General features: G+C 39.7%; 1 pseudogene; it reads left to right on the top strand.

The window, feature by feature from the left end:
* Nucleotides 1-809: 809 nt before the first annotated feature.
* LOC136172553 (T cell receptor delta variable 1-like) lies at nucleotides 810-1,461 on the top strand (annotated as a pseudogene).
* The last annotated feature ends 12,809 nt before the right edge of the window (nucleotides 1,462-14,270 follow it).

Below are 14,270 nucleotides of genomic sequence, written 5' to 3'. Positions count from 1 at the left end.
AACCCCATGGACAGAGGAGCCTGGCAGGTTAGAGTCCATGGGGTTGGACAGAGCAGCACAGGACTGAAGCAGCAGCACAGCACACACATAAGAAAGCTAAAGATCTGTGAGTTTGTTTTATTGTGTGTTTTTTTTTAAAGAGTCTTTAAATTCTGGATAAAGAAATGTAAGTATCGGCTAAATGGATGGCCAGAATGACCAGTAAGTAGATTACAGGAAGGATTCGTAATGTATACTACTATGTTTTGAATGGACTGGCAAAATTATTATTAATGTGTGTCAACTCATTTAGTCTTCTGTTTCTCTCAGCTCAAACCCTTAACATGTGTGTGGGTTAGTCGCCCAGTCGTGTCCAACTCTTTGGGACCCCATAGGCTGTAGCCACCGGACTCCTCTGTCCATAGAATTCTCCAAGCAAGAACACTGGAGTGGGTTGCCATTCCCTTCTTCAGAGGATCTTCTTATCTCAGGGATCAAACCAGGGTCTCTTGAACTGCAGGCATAGTCTTTATCATCTGAGCCATCAGGGAAACCCTCAAACATATAATACCAACTGCTTTTTCCATGACCCTTTCAGGATCTACCTAACATAGTAATCAGGGAAAGAAAATTAAACATCTGTGAGCCAAAAGGTTTTCCCATCTGTGAAAAAGACCATGTGATCTATGAACATGACGAACCCCACTTCCTGTCTGAGGAGTCACACATTCACACAGGTACTATGTAAATGTGCCGCCAGGCAGACAGAGACACTGAACTCTCAGCTTGAGGCAGGACTGAGCACATCTGTGCAGGGGAATCCACGCCTCATGCAGCTCTCCAGCCTGCCCTGGGTGTTCCTGGCCTTCACCTTCTCTGGTAGGGATGCTTCCAAGCATGGGTGTGAGTGTTCAGGGTGAAAGGACCGCACACAGACGTGTGGTGCTTCACGGGGACTTGGGGGGGAAGGAGGACTGGAGAAAAAGAAGCATTTTATAATTTCAATTTGATTTGCCTCTGGGTCCTAAATTAGTCTAAATCCCACACTATTTTATTTACTACTTCATCTCTGTTTTCTGCTTTTCTCCCCATAGGATCCAGTGTGGCCCAGAAAGTAACTCAAGTCCAGACAGCCATAACCAGTCAAGTGGGGCAGACAGTCACCCTGAATTGTCGCTATGAAGTAAGTTGGACCACGGACTACTACTACATTTTTGGTATAAACAGCTTCCCAGTGGAGAGATGAATTTCCTTATTCATCAGTATTCAGAACACCTGAATGCAAGGAATGGCCGCTACTCTGTAAACTTCCAGAAAGCAGATAAATCCATCAGCCTCATCATTTCAGCCTTACAGCTCGAAGACTCTGCAAAGTACTTCTGTGCTCTCCGGGAGCTCACAGTGCTTGAAGTAATGGGAAAAGCTGAACAAAAACCCCAGAGCTTAATAAGAGAGAACACACTGCTTCAGGACCTCAGTTGAAGTGCATACCTGCACATCCCAGAAGAGAAATGGTAGTCCTGTGGTTGCTTCATCTGTGGTCTGGATCAGAAGATTTAATTCTAAATAAAAGCTCCTTCTAGGTGGATCATCAGGCTACAGCTGGAACCAGGTGGGCCTGCCCCGCAGGAACTGGAGCCTGAAGAAGACAGGGAATCACTGTAGTTTCTCCCTCCCTTTGGTCCCCCAATTTCCCACCACTGCTTTGGGTCCCCCATTTGAGCAGGAGGCCAGTAGACGCTGGAACTGTGAAAGCACATCTTATCTCCTGTATCTCCTTTCTGGTGGATCCACTTCACAGCTCTTGCCTCCCCTTTCACTCAGTGTTTCCTCTGACTGCCAGGTCAATACAGGCTTTCAGCTCTTGCTAGTATCTTGATGCTTCCCATCTCTTCTTTGTTTTCCTTAACCCTGCCTGCAAATCTATAAATATTCCCTTCATTAAACTTTCTAGTTAAATCTCCAAATAAATCAAAGATCTTTCTAGGTTATTTGGAAGCAGGTGTCCACAGTAACTTTCTACTAATACATTCTTCTCTTGAACTATCAACTTTAAATCAATCATACAGAACATGTGTAAACTTGTCTAAAGCTATAAACTTGCTCCATAATAATTTAAAGTGATTGCTTCACTAAAATACACTCACATCACAAACCTGGGTATAGTTATCTGGAATCATTATGAAAATCATTTCCTTAGTCCTTTCTTCTTAGACTTTGTGTCACTTAAGGTACAATCAGGAAGCAGACCAACAGTGATGTAGAATAAGAGGTTAGTTATATGTAAAGATTAGAACTCAGGCAGTTGCTAGAGCTGATGGAGTAGTCTATACAAGCAGAAAAGATATAAGCACCCTAATGTTCATTGCAGCACTAATTACAGTTGCACGGGCATGGAAACAACCTAAATGTCCAACGATGGAATAATAGATAAAAAAGATATGGCATATGTATACAATTGAATATTATTCAGCCATGAGAAAGAACAAAGCAGTGCCATTTGCAGTGGCATGGATGGACCTAAAGATCGTCATACTGAGTGAAGTAGGTCAGACAGAGAAAGACAAATATCCTCTGATATCTCTTTTATCAGATGGAATTTTAAAAAGTGGTATTTACAAATGAAAGTGTTTACAAAACAGAAATAGAATCCAGGATGTAGAAAACTAATTATGGTTACCAAAGGGGGAAAGGGATATGAGGGATAAACTGGCAAACTGGGATTCACATATACACACTACTATATATAAAATAGATAACTAATGAGAACCTTCTGTATAACACAGGAAACTCTACTCAATAATCTATAATGACCTATACAGAAGCACAATCTAAAAAAGAGTGGATATATGTAAACATATAACTGATTCACTTTGCTGTACAATAGAAACTAACATTGTAAAGCAACTATACTCCAATAAAAATTAATTTTAAAAGTAGAGATAATAAATCTACTGGAAAAAATAAGAGCTATCAAAACTTTGAAAAAAAACAGTGATACCTGACTTCTCATCCAGACCAACAGAAGTTACAATGGGAAATTATTTTTAAAGTGTTTAAGAAAATAAACAGAACTTTAAAGCTAACTTCTTATGAAAATGAAGACATATATTAAAATGCCTGTGTTGACACTGAGAAATCCAGATCTGAAAGAGACACGTGCACCCCAATGTTCATCGCAGCACTGTTTATAATAGCCAGGACATGGAAGCAACCTAGATGCCCATCAGCAGATGAATGGATAAGGAAGCTGTGGTACATATACACCATGGAATATTACTCAGCCGTTAAAAAGAATTCATTTGAATCAGTTCTAATGAGATGGATGAAACTGGAGCCCATTATACAGAGTGAAGTAAGCCAGAAAGATAAAGAACGTTACAGTATACTAACACATATATACAGAATTTAGAAAGATGGTAACGATGGCCCTATATGCAGGGCAGAAGAAGAGACGCAGAAGTACAGAACAGACTTTTGAACTCTGTGGGAGAAGGTGAGGGTGGGATGTTTCGAAAGAACAGCATGTATATTATCTGTGGTGAAACAGACCACCAGCCCAGGTGGGATGCATGAGTCAAGTGCTCGGGCCCGGTGGGCTGGGAAGACCCAGAGGAATCGGGTGGAGAGTGAGGTGGGATGGGGGACCGGGATGGGGAATACATGTAACTCTATGGCTGATTCAAATCAATATATGACAAAACCCACTGAAAAAATAAATAAATAAATAAATAAAGTGGTGATAAATTAAAAAAAAATAATAAAATTAAATTAAATTTAAAAAAAAAATAAATAAATAAAATGCCTGTGTTGAATATCAATGCTAAGAGGGTGGAAAGTGCCGGGAGCCAGCACACGAGATCCCACCCATGACAAGGTCATGAGGAGAAGGCCTGACAAGCAAGGCAGATCAGGACTTTAGGAATTTCGAAAAGCTGCCCCGGCGCTCACCTTAAAGATGATCTCTGTCTTTCTGATGCTTACTATGTTAGACTATTCCCTAATTTCTGTGACACAGGTAGAAGGCCTTCCCCAGTTTCTCTCCAAACAGAATCAACTTAGAACTTTAATCAACATGTCCCCCGGATGGCGGTATCCTATAAGATTATCCAGGATGAAAGGAATGTTTCAATTTAGATCCCTTTGCTGGCATTCTAGCCTGCTTGGCAAATGCGTATTAATGTAACACAAAAATATTATTTTAAAAGTGGTTAGAATTGTTCATTTTAACCAGGAATGCTAAACAGGGGCTGCCTCACCGGAGCTGCAGAATCTTTGTGTTGTAAACCTTTTAGATAAATTCAACTAATAACTTCTGCAAAAGGACTAACCTTTGTGTTCATTAAAGAAGAGATTACAGGAAAACAACTTTATATTCACCTAGGTCATAAAATGTCAATAGGCCCCGAGGCCAGAAGATAATGTATAAGAAACTCACAAAGAAGTTACTGTAAACACCCTGGTTTCCTGAGGGACAAGATGATGTAATGTTAAACTTTCTTCCCCTAAAAATGTACTAACTTAGAATATAAAAGCTACAGTAAAAAATAAAGATTTGCCAGACTCTGCCAGCTGCACCCCCCGTCTGGTCACTCTCTCTCTCTCCCTCTCTCTCTCTTTCTCTCTCCCTCGCGGACTTGGCCCTATCAAGGCTGGTCTCACGTCTCTCTCTCGCCGACGCCATTCATCCTGAGGGTACCCCTGGATCCTGCTGAGGCTGGAACCCAGCAAGATACCGGACTTCTCATCCAGACCAACAGAAGTTACAATGGGAAAGTATTTTTAAAGTGTTTAAGAAAATAAACAGAACTTTAAAGCTAGCTTCTTATGAAAATGAAGACATATATTAAAATGTCTGTGTTGAATATCAATGCTAAGAGGGTGGAAAATCAATGTGCAGAATTTTAAACTATATTTGCAATGCATATTTCTGAAAAAGGACTCAAATGAAAAAAAATATATAAAACACATACATATTAATCAGTAAAGAAAACAGTCAAAAAGAATGGGACAATTTTGGAGATCCAATTCAGAAATTTGATATTCAATACCTAATAAATATACTAAAAATAATATTATTATTCATCAGGTAAGTGAAAATAAAGCTTCCTCTGAATGCTCCATCTGTGTCCTTTCAGCACCCTGAATGTACTAATGTAGCTAGGAGAATATGACCCAAGAGGACAGGGGAAAATAATGACTGTCTCAAAGAAAATAAGTGATTAAATAAATTACCTATAGTTTCCCTCATTAAACCAATGTTGAGAAAAAAAAAAAAAAGGTAGTAATAAGTCACAGATTCTGGAAATTGAGGAAAAGGCAGGTTTCACTAGAAAAAAAAAGATGGTATTTTTTGAGCTTATTTTATGTCAGGCACTGTGGTATGCATTTCAGATTCATCATCTAATTTAAATATCAAAATCCTATGAGATAGGTTTTATTTTATTTATTTATTTTTTTTTAGTCTTTGGGAAATGAACCATAACTTTCCTAACTGTGACATGTTTCTTTACCTTTTATTATCAGCTAGAGTGTAACATTTTAGGGGGCTCCTGGGGAGCAAGCTCTGGGACTATGGAGAAGCACTTGGACTCAAAATAGGGTGCCTGGACATCTGAGTGATGGTGACATTACTGGTTTTAACTGGAACCTAAAGTGAACTAGAAGAGAAGATGCCAAACCTAGACACAAAGTCCCAGGATGAGTAGATGAGGAAATCATCCACTAATCAGTGAACAGTGCTGAATGCCTTAGCAACCTTTTTATATAATAGTATGCTGGGAAATTTGAGAGCTACGATGGGGTATTATTCTTTAAACAGTCCTGTGAGGCTATCTTCCCAAACATCTACATGGTGTTATCTCTGAAGTTTCTTTACATATTTACTCATCTTTACTTGGTGAATTCTTTATTTAGATCTTTCTATTTTCCTTCCTTGAGAACCAGACTCCAGCGCGCTGCATGCAGCAGGAGTGAACGCCGAAGCACTGCCACCTGCTGTCCTACTCGAACATTCTGTGAGACTTACACGGGCTTCCTTGCTGCCCTCTGTGCTGAGTCTCTTCAGTCGTGTCCGACTCTGCGACCCCATGGGCTGTAGCCCACCAGGCTCCTCTGTACGTGGGATTCTCCTGGCAAGAATACTAGAGTGGGGTTGCCATGCCCTCCTCCAGGGGATCTTCCCGACCCAGGGATCAAACCCACACCTCTTATACCTCCTACACTGACACTCCTACACTCCGTTACCACTAGCGCCACCTGGGAAGCACTAAATTGTGAGGAAGTCTCATCAAGGTAGGGCCTTTGGTTGCTGAACCAGTCAGTAAACTCAATGCAGACATCAGGAGACAGAGAATTCAGGAGAACTGGCCTTTTTTTTGTTTGTTTTTTTCCTCTCCCTCTCTTTTGCCTGCCAGATATAAAAGGGATTGACTTCAAACAGAATACATAGGATGATTCTGGCTGGAGAATAAGAGGCTACCTTGGAAAGAAAGCTCTAAATTACTTCACAAGGTGAGAGTTTCTTCCCTGATAAGTGAAATTGTGCTTACTGTTATGTCCTTTCTTGTAGTATAGAAATAGCCTGAGAAGTGGGAGCAAGAGTTAATAATGAGAAAAAATAAACAATCATGGCAAATATTGCTTGGTTATACTCATTACATATTATAATATTCCACCCATTCTCTCAATATAACACCTTATGAATTGATTACCCATTGACAGTGAGAAACATGATAGACCATGGATACTTAGGATAATATATGTAATATGCTGTGTAAACTAATAAAATACACCTGAGAAAAATATTGAGCTTGATCTTGTGGGTAGATTCCTCTGCAATTTCAAATTCTGTCTCCCAATCCCCTGCCCCAAGAATTTGTACATTGTTTGCAGCTGGTTGAGTGTTTATGACAGGATTTCTGTATCTCTTCTCTTGGGCAGGAAAGATAGAGGTTAGTCATTGAGATGGCTCCCAATTCTGTTCCACTTTTCAGAACACAATTTACATTTGAGTATGTAGAAAGCACTGCTGTCTAGTTTTAGCACCTACTCTCTTTCCTTTGTTTATTTCAGTTGTTCAATGGAAAGAAGTTTATGTAATCAATTTATATTATCGATTTCCCAGAAGTAGATTTAGATTCTGAACAATCTTAATTAGTGATATCTTGCACTATTAAATTTTCCCTGATTATGTTTTATTTTTCCGACAATATTTTGAGCTTACAGAGAACAGAGAATATTGCCTTCATAACTTTTGAAGCTTAGAAATCATGGGCACAAAATCATTGTTTAAACTAATGTGTGCATGTTCAGTGAAACTAACCTGATTAGTGAGCTGTGACACAGGCAAAATAGAACATAAATCTTATTTACTTTAACCAACTTTTTTGAGGTATAACTGACATTCCACAAAATGCATCCATTTTACATCTACAGTTCAATAATTTTTGGTAAATTAACTTAGTTATAAAATTAGTTCCATAATCATAATCATTACCATGGCCCTTCCATGTGCTCTCTTTTAGTGGTCTCTCAGGGAAGCGGTTCATCTCACCTGATGCCTCACAAAAGCATAAGCTGAGAAAGCGTCTTCATGTTTAGTCTCACTGCTGCCACAATATCAACTTTGATGCATCTGTTTATTACAGTGAGTCACCAAGCCACCACAGATTCAGTGTGCACAGGGTCTACACAAGGGCATGGATATCAGGAAGCAGGGATCATTGGAGGCATTTCCGTCTCAAACTTGTGATAATTTGTTATGATAGAAGGACAATTCTAACACAGTTCCTAAAAGTAACATTTCTAAATAGCTATAGCCAATCTTTGATTGTTTACATTCATGGGAGAATGCATTTAAATTGGTCTTTGGCCTATGTTGAGTTCAAACTCACAAGCATGAAAATACACACATTTATTTTTCACTCAACAATGTTTGAATGTTTACTATTCACCAGATATTCAAATAGTTTCTGGGAACATGGTTATGAACAATAAGCAAATATTTATTTAGTGTATACCACATACCTGAGACTTTAATTATAATATGAAAGACAAAATTTCTTGTTTTCATATTCTCCCCTCTAGAACATCACAGTCCAATAGGACTCTCAGAGGAGGTGGAAACATTCTCGATCTGCACTGTCTAATGGCCCCTAGCCTAGTAATATAAGTGTGGCCTGTGGCCCAGCAGGCTCTCTGGGCAAGGTTCTCCAGGCAAGAATACTGGAGTGGGTTGCTATGCCCTTCTCCAAGGATCTTCCTGACCCAGGGATCTAACCTGCGTCTCTTATGTCTCCTGCATTGGCAGGAAGGTTCTTACAACTAGCACCATCTAGGAAGCCGCGAAATGTGGCTAGCATGACTGAAAAACTAAAATTTAATTCTACTTAATTTTCAGTTCAGTTCAGTTCACTCACTCAGTCATGTCTGACACTATGTGACCCCATGGACTGCAGCATGCCAGGCCTCCATGTCCATCACCAACTCCCAGAGTTTACTCAAACTCATGTCCTTTGAGTTGGTGATGCCATCCAACCATCTCATCCTCTGTCGGCCACTTCTCCTCCCACCTTCAATCTTTTCCAGGATCAGGGTCTTTTCAAATAAGTCAGTTCTTCGCATCAGGTGGCTAAAATATTGGAGTTTCAGCTTCAGCATCAGTCCTTCCAATGAATATTCAGGACTGATTTCCTTTAGGATGGACTGGTTGGATCTCCTTGCAGTCCAAGGGATGCTCAAGAGTCTTCTTCAACACCACAGTTCAAAAGCATCAGTTCTTCGGCACTCAGCTTTCTTTGTAGTCCAACTCTAACATCCATACATGACTTTTGGAAAAACCAAGGCTTTGTGTAGATGGACCTTTGTTGGCAAAGTAATGTCTCTGCTTTTTAATATGCTGTCTAGGTTGATCATAACTTTTCTTCCAAGGAGCAGGTGTATTTTAATTTCATGACTGCAGTTACCTTCTGAAGTGATTTTGGAGCCCCCAAAAATAAAGTCTGTCACTGTTTCCACTGTTTCCCCATCTATTTACCATGAAGTGATGGGACCGGATGCCATGATCTTAGTTTTCTGAATGTTGAGCTTTAAGCCAACTTTTTCATTCTCCTCTTTCACTTTCATCAAGAGGCTCTATAGTTCTTCTTCACTTTCTGCCATATAGTTGGTGTCATCTGGGTATCTGAGTTTATTGATGTTTCTCCCAGCAATCTTGATTCCAACTGGTGCTTCATCTAACCCAGTGGTTCTCATGATGTACTCTGCATATAAGTTAAATAAGCAGGGTGACAATATACAGCCTTGACAGACTCCTTTCCCAATTTGGAACTAGTCTGTTGTTCCATGTTGAGTTCTAACTGCTGCTTCCTGACCTGCATACAGATTTCTCAAGAGGCAGGTCACATGGTCTGGTATTCCCATCTCTTGAAGGATTTTCCACAGTTTGATTTGATCCATACAGTCAAAGGCTTTGGCATAGTCAATAAAGCAAAAGTAGATGTTTTTCTGGAACTCTCTTACTTTTTCAATGATCCACAGGATGTTGGCAATTTGATCTCTGGTTCCTCTGCCTTTTCTAAATTCAGTTTGAATACCTGGAAGTTCATGGTTCACATACTGTTGAAGCCTGGCTTGGAGAATTTTGAGCTTTACTTTACTAGCATGTCAGATGAGTGAAATTGTGTGGTAGTTTTAACATTCTTTGGCATTGCCTTTCTTTGGAATTGGAATGAAAACTGGCCTTTTCCAGTCCTGTGGCCACTGCTGAGTTTTCTAAATATGCTGGCATATTGAATGCAGTACTTTCACAGCATCATCTTTTAGGATTTGAAATAGCTCAACTGGATTTCCATCACCTCCACTAGCTTTGTTTGTAGCGATGCTTCCTAAGGCCCATTTGACTTCACATTCCAGGATGTCTGGCTCTAGGTGAATGATCACACCATCATGATTATCTGGGTCGTGAAGATCTTTTTTGTATAGTTCTTCTGTGTATTCTTGCCACCTCTTCTTAATATCTTCTGCTTCTGTTAGGTGACTACCATTTCTGTCCTTTATTGTGCTCATCCTTGCATGAAATGTTCCCTTGGTATCTCTAATTTTCTTGAAGAGGTATCTAGTCTTTCCCATTCTACTGTTTTCCTCTATTTCTTTGCATTGATCACTGAGGAAGGCTTTTTATCTTTCCTTGCTATTCTTTGGAACTCTGCATTCAAAGTGGTATATCTTTCCTTTTCTCTGTTGCCTTTCACTTCTCTTCTTTTCAGCTATTTGTAAGGCCTCTTCAGACAACCATTTTACCTTTTTGCATTTCTTTTTCTTGGGGATGGTCTTGATCCCTGACTCCTGTACAATGTCATGAACCTCCATCCATAGTTCTTCAGGTACTCTGTCTATCAGAGTTAATCCCTTGAGTCTATTTCTCACTTCCACTGTTTAATTTTAATTTACTTAAGCAGCTTGTAGCCAACATATAGGACAACTTAGTTCTTAATGATGATACAGTACATGCCCTCTAGGCACATGGAGCCAGCCCCCACAATTAACAAATCATTATAATACAAGCTAATAGTGCTAAGTGAGCAATTCTGAAATTCTGTAGAGCCATAGGATGGTAGTCTATTCAACTGCTTAGTTTTAAGAAATTCTCCTTAATGTAGTTCATGTCTGATAGATAGATAAGACTGTTTTTTAATTATATTGATTTATTAAAATCCCTGGTATCTGGTAAAGTAACATGGTGAGACAGCCATAAGTTTTAAACTGGATAATTTATAGCCAGAGTATTCTATATGACAGCAGATAAAAAGATACATTTTATCTTCCATTTTGACGTCATAGGTTGTCTAACAATAAATTATGGGTCTTTTCCACATTTATTAAAATGACCTAATATATTCCATCAGTACATACAGAAAAACACGCTACATGATTCTGATAAAATTGGAAATGGCAAATGAAACATTTTATTTCATTCTGACGCCCTGGTTTTTAAAGAATCACAGAATCCATTCCTGAAGGGCAAAATATACCTCCCCAAGCACTATCATGTGCCTCAGCTGGTAAAGAATCCACCTGCAATGTGGGAGACCTGTGTTCGATCCCTGGGTTAGGAAGATCCCCTGCAGAAGGGAAAGGCTACCCACTCCAGTATTCTGATCTGGAGAATTCCATGGACTGTATAGGCCATTGGGTCGCAAAGAGTCGGATACGACTGGGCGAATTTCACTTTCTCTTCCAACTTTTAAACACTATCAGCATGAGTAAACTCTTTCCAAGCCTTGACAAACATTTACCACATGAGTTAGAAAAAATATTGAAAAAGAATAGACACATGTATATGTACAACTGAATCACTTTGCTGTAAACCTGAAACTAGCCCAACATTGTTAATCAACTAAACTCTAAGATAAAATAAATGTTTAAAATATATCTGCAATAAAAAGCGAAAGAAAAACTTTGTAAGAAATTAGTTATAAAATCAGCAGTATTTGATCCACATGGGGGCAGCATCTATAAACCCGCCTCTCTTGAAAATAACCTGAGTTAAACAGTGGTAAGCCGGATTGGCTGCATCAAACTGCGGTCACCTTTCTTTCCAAAGAGCAGTGCAGACCCATGTTTCTGTGGGTCTGGAAGAAGCTTGTACAAGGAAAACCCTTTAGGAGCAGGTAGATTCATCAACTCTTCCTGACGAAGAAGAAGAGGGAGATGCTGTTCATAGCACCAGTGTTGATCTTATGGATGCAAATACCACGTGAGTTTGGGGATTCCCTGATTGCTCCCAGAAAACTCAGCATAGTGGAATCTTACCTGCAGATAACTGGAGGAGTGGGATTTTCTGATTGAGAGCAAAGTTTTGAAAAAATACAAAAATTATAAAGTAGGAAGATAGAGGGAGTTGAGGAGGGAGACTTGAAACAAAGGAGAAAAAATACGCACGAATGAGAGAGACCAGGGTAGCTGATGGATTAGACATCTAATCAGATTTTTTCTGATGTTTCCCTCTGTTTTTCTGAACAGAAATGAATGGACAACAGATAAAGCATTTTCCTGAATTCTTGCTTCTGCAAGAAGGAGAGAACTTCACTACATACTGCAATTTCTCGAGCAACTTTTACAACTTACAGTGGTATAAGCAGAGGCCTGGAGGCAGTCCTGTCCTCTTGATGATATTAGCTAAGAGTGGAGAAGTAAAGACGCAGCAGAGACTGACAGTTCGGTTTGGAGAGTCCAGACAGCACAGTTCCCTGCACCTCATGGCCGTCCAGCCCTCAGATGTAGGAACCTACTTCTGTGCGGGGCACAGTGCTCTGGAAGCAGCTGCTGTCTGTCCCCAAACCTCACTGTGGGCTCCAGGGGCCGCTCCTCTTCACCTCTTCTCAGAGCAGGGGCAGAGAAAACTGAAATCATTATGTCGAAGAAGAAACCGAATTTTTAATTGAAAAAGTCCCTGGACTCAGACAGTGTTACTGAAGAATTCTGTCAAACACTGAAAAGGAATTAGCATGAATTATACACAATTTCTTCCAGAAAATAGAAGAAAATCTCACTCATCTTTTGAAACTAGTATTATTTTAGTACCAACATTTTTAAAGTGTCACAAAAAGAAAACTACAGAGAACTATCCCTCATGAATATAGATACCTGTTTGGGTAAAGAATCTGAAAAAAGTGAATATATGTATATTTGTAACTGTATCACTATGCTGTACACCTGAAACTAACACAGTACTGTAAATCAATTCAGTTCAATTCAGTTCGGTCGCTCAGTCATGTCCGGCTCTTTGCGACCCCTTGAACCTCAGCACGCCAGGCCTCACTGTCCATCACCAACTCCCGGAGTCCACCCAAACCCATGTCCATTAAGTTGATGATGTCATCAACTGTCATCCTCTGTTGTCCCCTTCTCCTCCTGCCCTCAATCTTTCCCAGCATCAGGGTCTTTTTAAATGAGTCAGTTCTTCGCATCAGGTGGCCAAAGTATTGGAGTTTCAGCTTCAGCATCAGTCTTATCAATGAACACCCAGGACTGATCTCCTTTAGGATAGACTGGTTGGATCTCCTTGCAGTCCAAGGGACTCTCAAGAGTCTTCTCCAACACCACAGTTCAAAATCATCAATTCTTCAACATGCAGCTTTCTTTATAGTCCAACTCTCACATCCATACATGACCACTGGAAAAACCATAGCCTTGACTAGATGGACCTTTGTTGGCAAAGTAATGTCTCTGCTTTTTAATATGCTGTCTAGGTTGGTTATAACTTTTCTTCTCTACTATATAATCATTAGCTTTGGGCTTAAAGAAGAAAAGCAAAAACAAAAATGTTTTATGTGACTAAGACTAAAATTGTTTGTCCTTTTCTCCTCCCTTTCTCCTCATTGGGAACCAGACTTCTTACCCCCACCTACCTAAGAATTAACTCTCTCAACACGGCTGAGTCAACTGAGTGAGCACACGCACAGAGAGAAGCAGCACATAGATCCATCTCATCATGAAAGTCTCGGACAGACCAAAAGTGAAAGCCCATGGCTCATTCCACCACAGCTCCCATGGTCCTCTGAGAAAACCAGTTCTGAGAGTTTATGATACCAGCCCATTCTGTTTCAATAAGTATGTCTTTGCAGATCATTTTATGCAACTACATATACATTAACAGGGCTCCCCTGGTGGCTCAGTGGATAAAGAGTCTATCTGCAGTGCGGGAGAACTGTGTTCAATCCCTGGCTTAAGAAAAGTCCCTGGACAAGGAAATGGCAACACACTCCAGTATTCTTGCCTGGAGAATTCCATGGACAGAGGAGCCTGGTGGGCTACAGACAATGAGGTCACAAAGAGTCAGACACGACTGAGTGATTAACACTATACAGTAACACACACATGCACTCATATATGTGTACACATACATGGACACACAGAATTTGCCATGTAAGCTGGATTAATTTAATTTTTCCAACTTACCTTTTTATTTTCATTTAATTGTGCCCTGGAGATATTTCTATAATTGAAAAATGTAAAGAGGTGTACTTTATCCTTTTTGATACTGATTTAGTACTTTGAAACATTTTGTTATTTAATTAATTGTTCTCCTATTAATGCAGATGTGTTTCTGCTTCTTTGCTGTCTTATAGAATGTCTTATACATCTATGTACATACAATTTTATGTATGTAGAAGTGTCTATTTAATGAAATTTATGAAATTATAATTGCTATGAAAGTGAAAGTCACTTTTTTCCTAAAGAAGTGAAAATGAAAGTTGCTTAGTCATGTCTGACTCTTTGTGACCCCA

Source organism: Muntiacus reevesi, chromosome 7 (assembly GCF_963930625.1).
Source record: "Muntiacus reevesi chromosome 7, mMunRee1.1, whole genome shotgun sequence".
NCBI lineage: Eukaryota > Metazoa > Chordata > Mammalia > Artiodactyla > Cervidae > Muntiacus > Muntiacus reevesi.
Note: the sequence above shows the minus strand (reverse complement) of the source record. Positions and strands in the feature narration are given on the sequence as shown.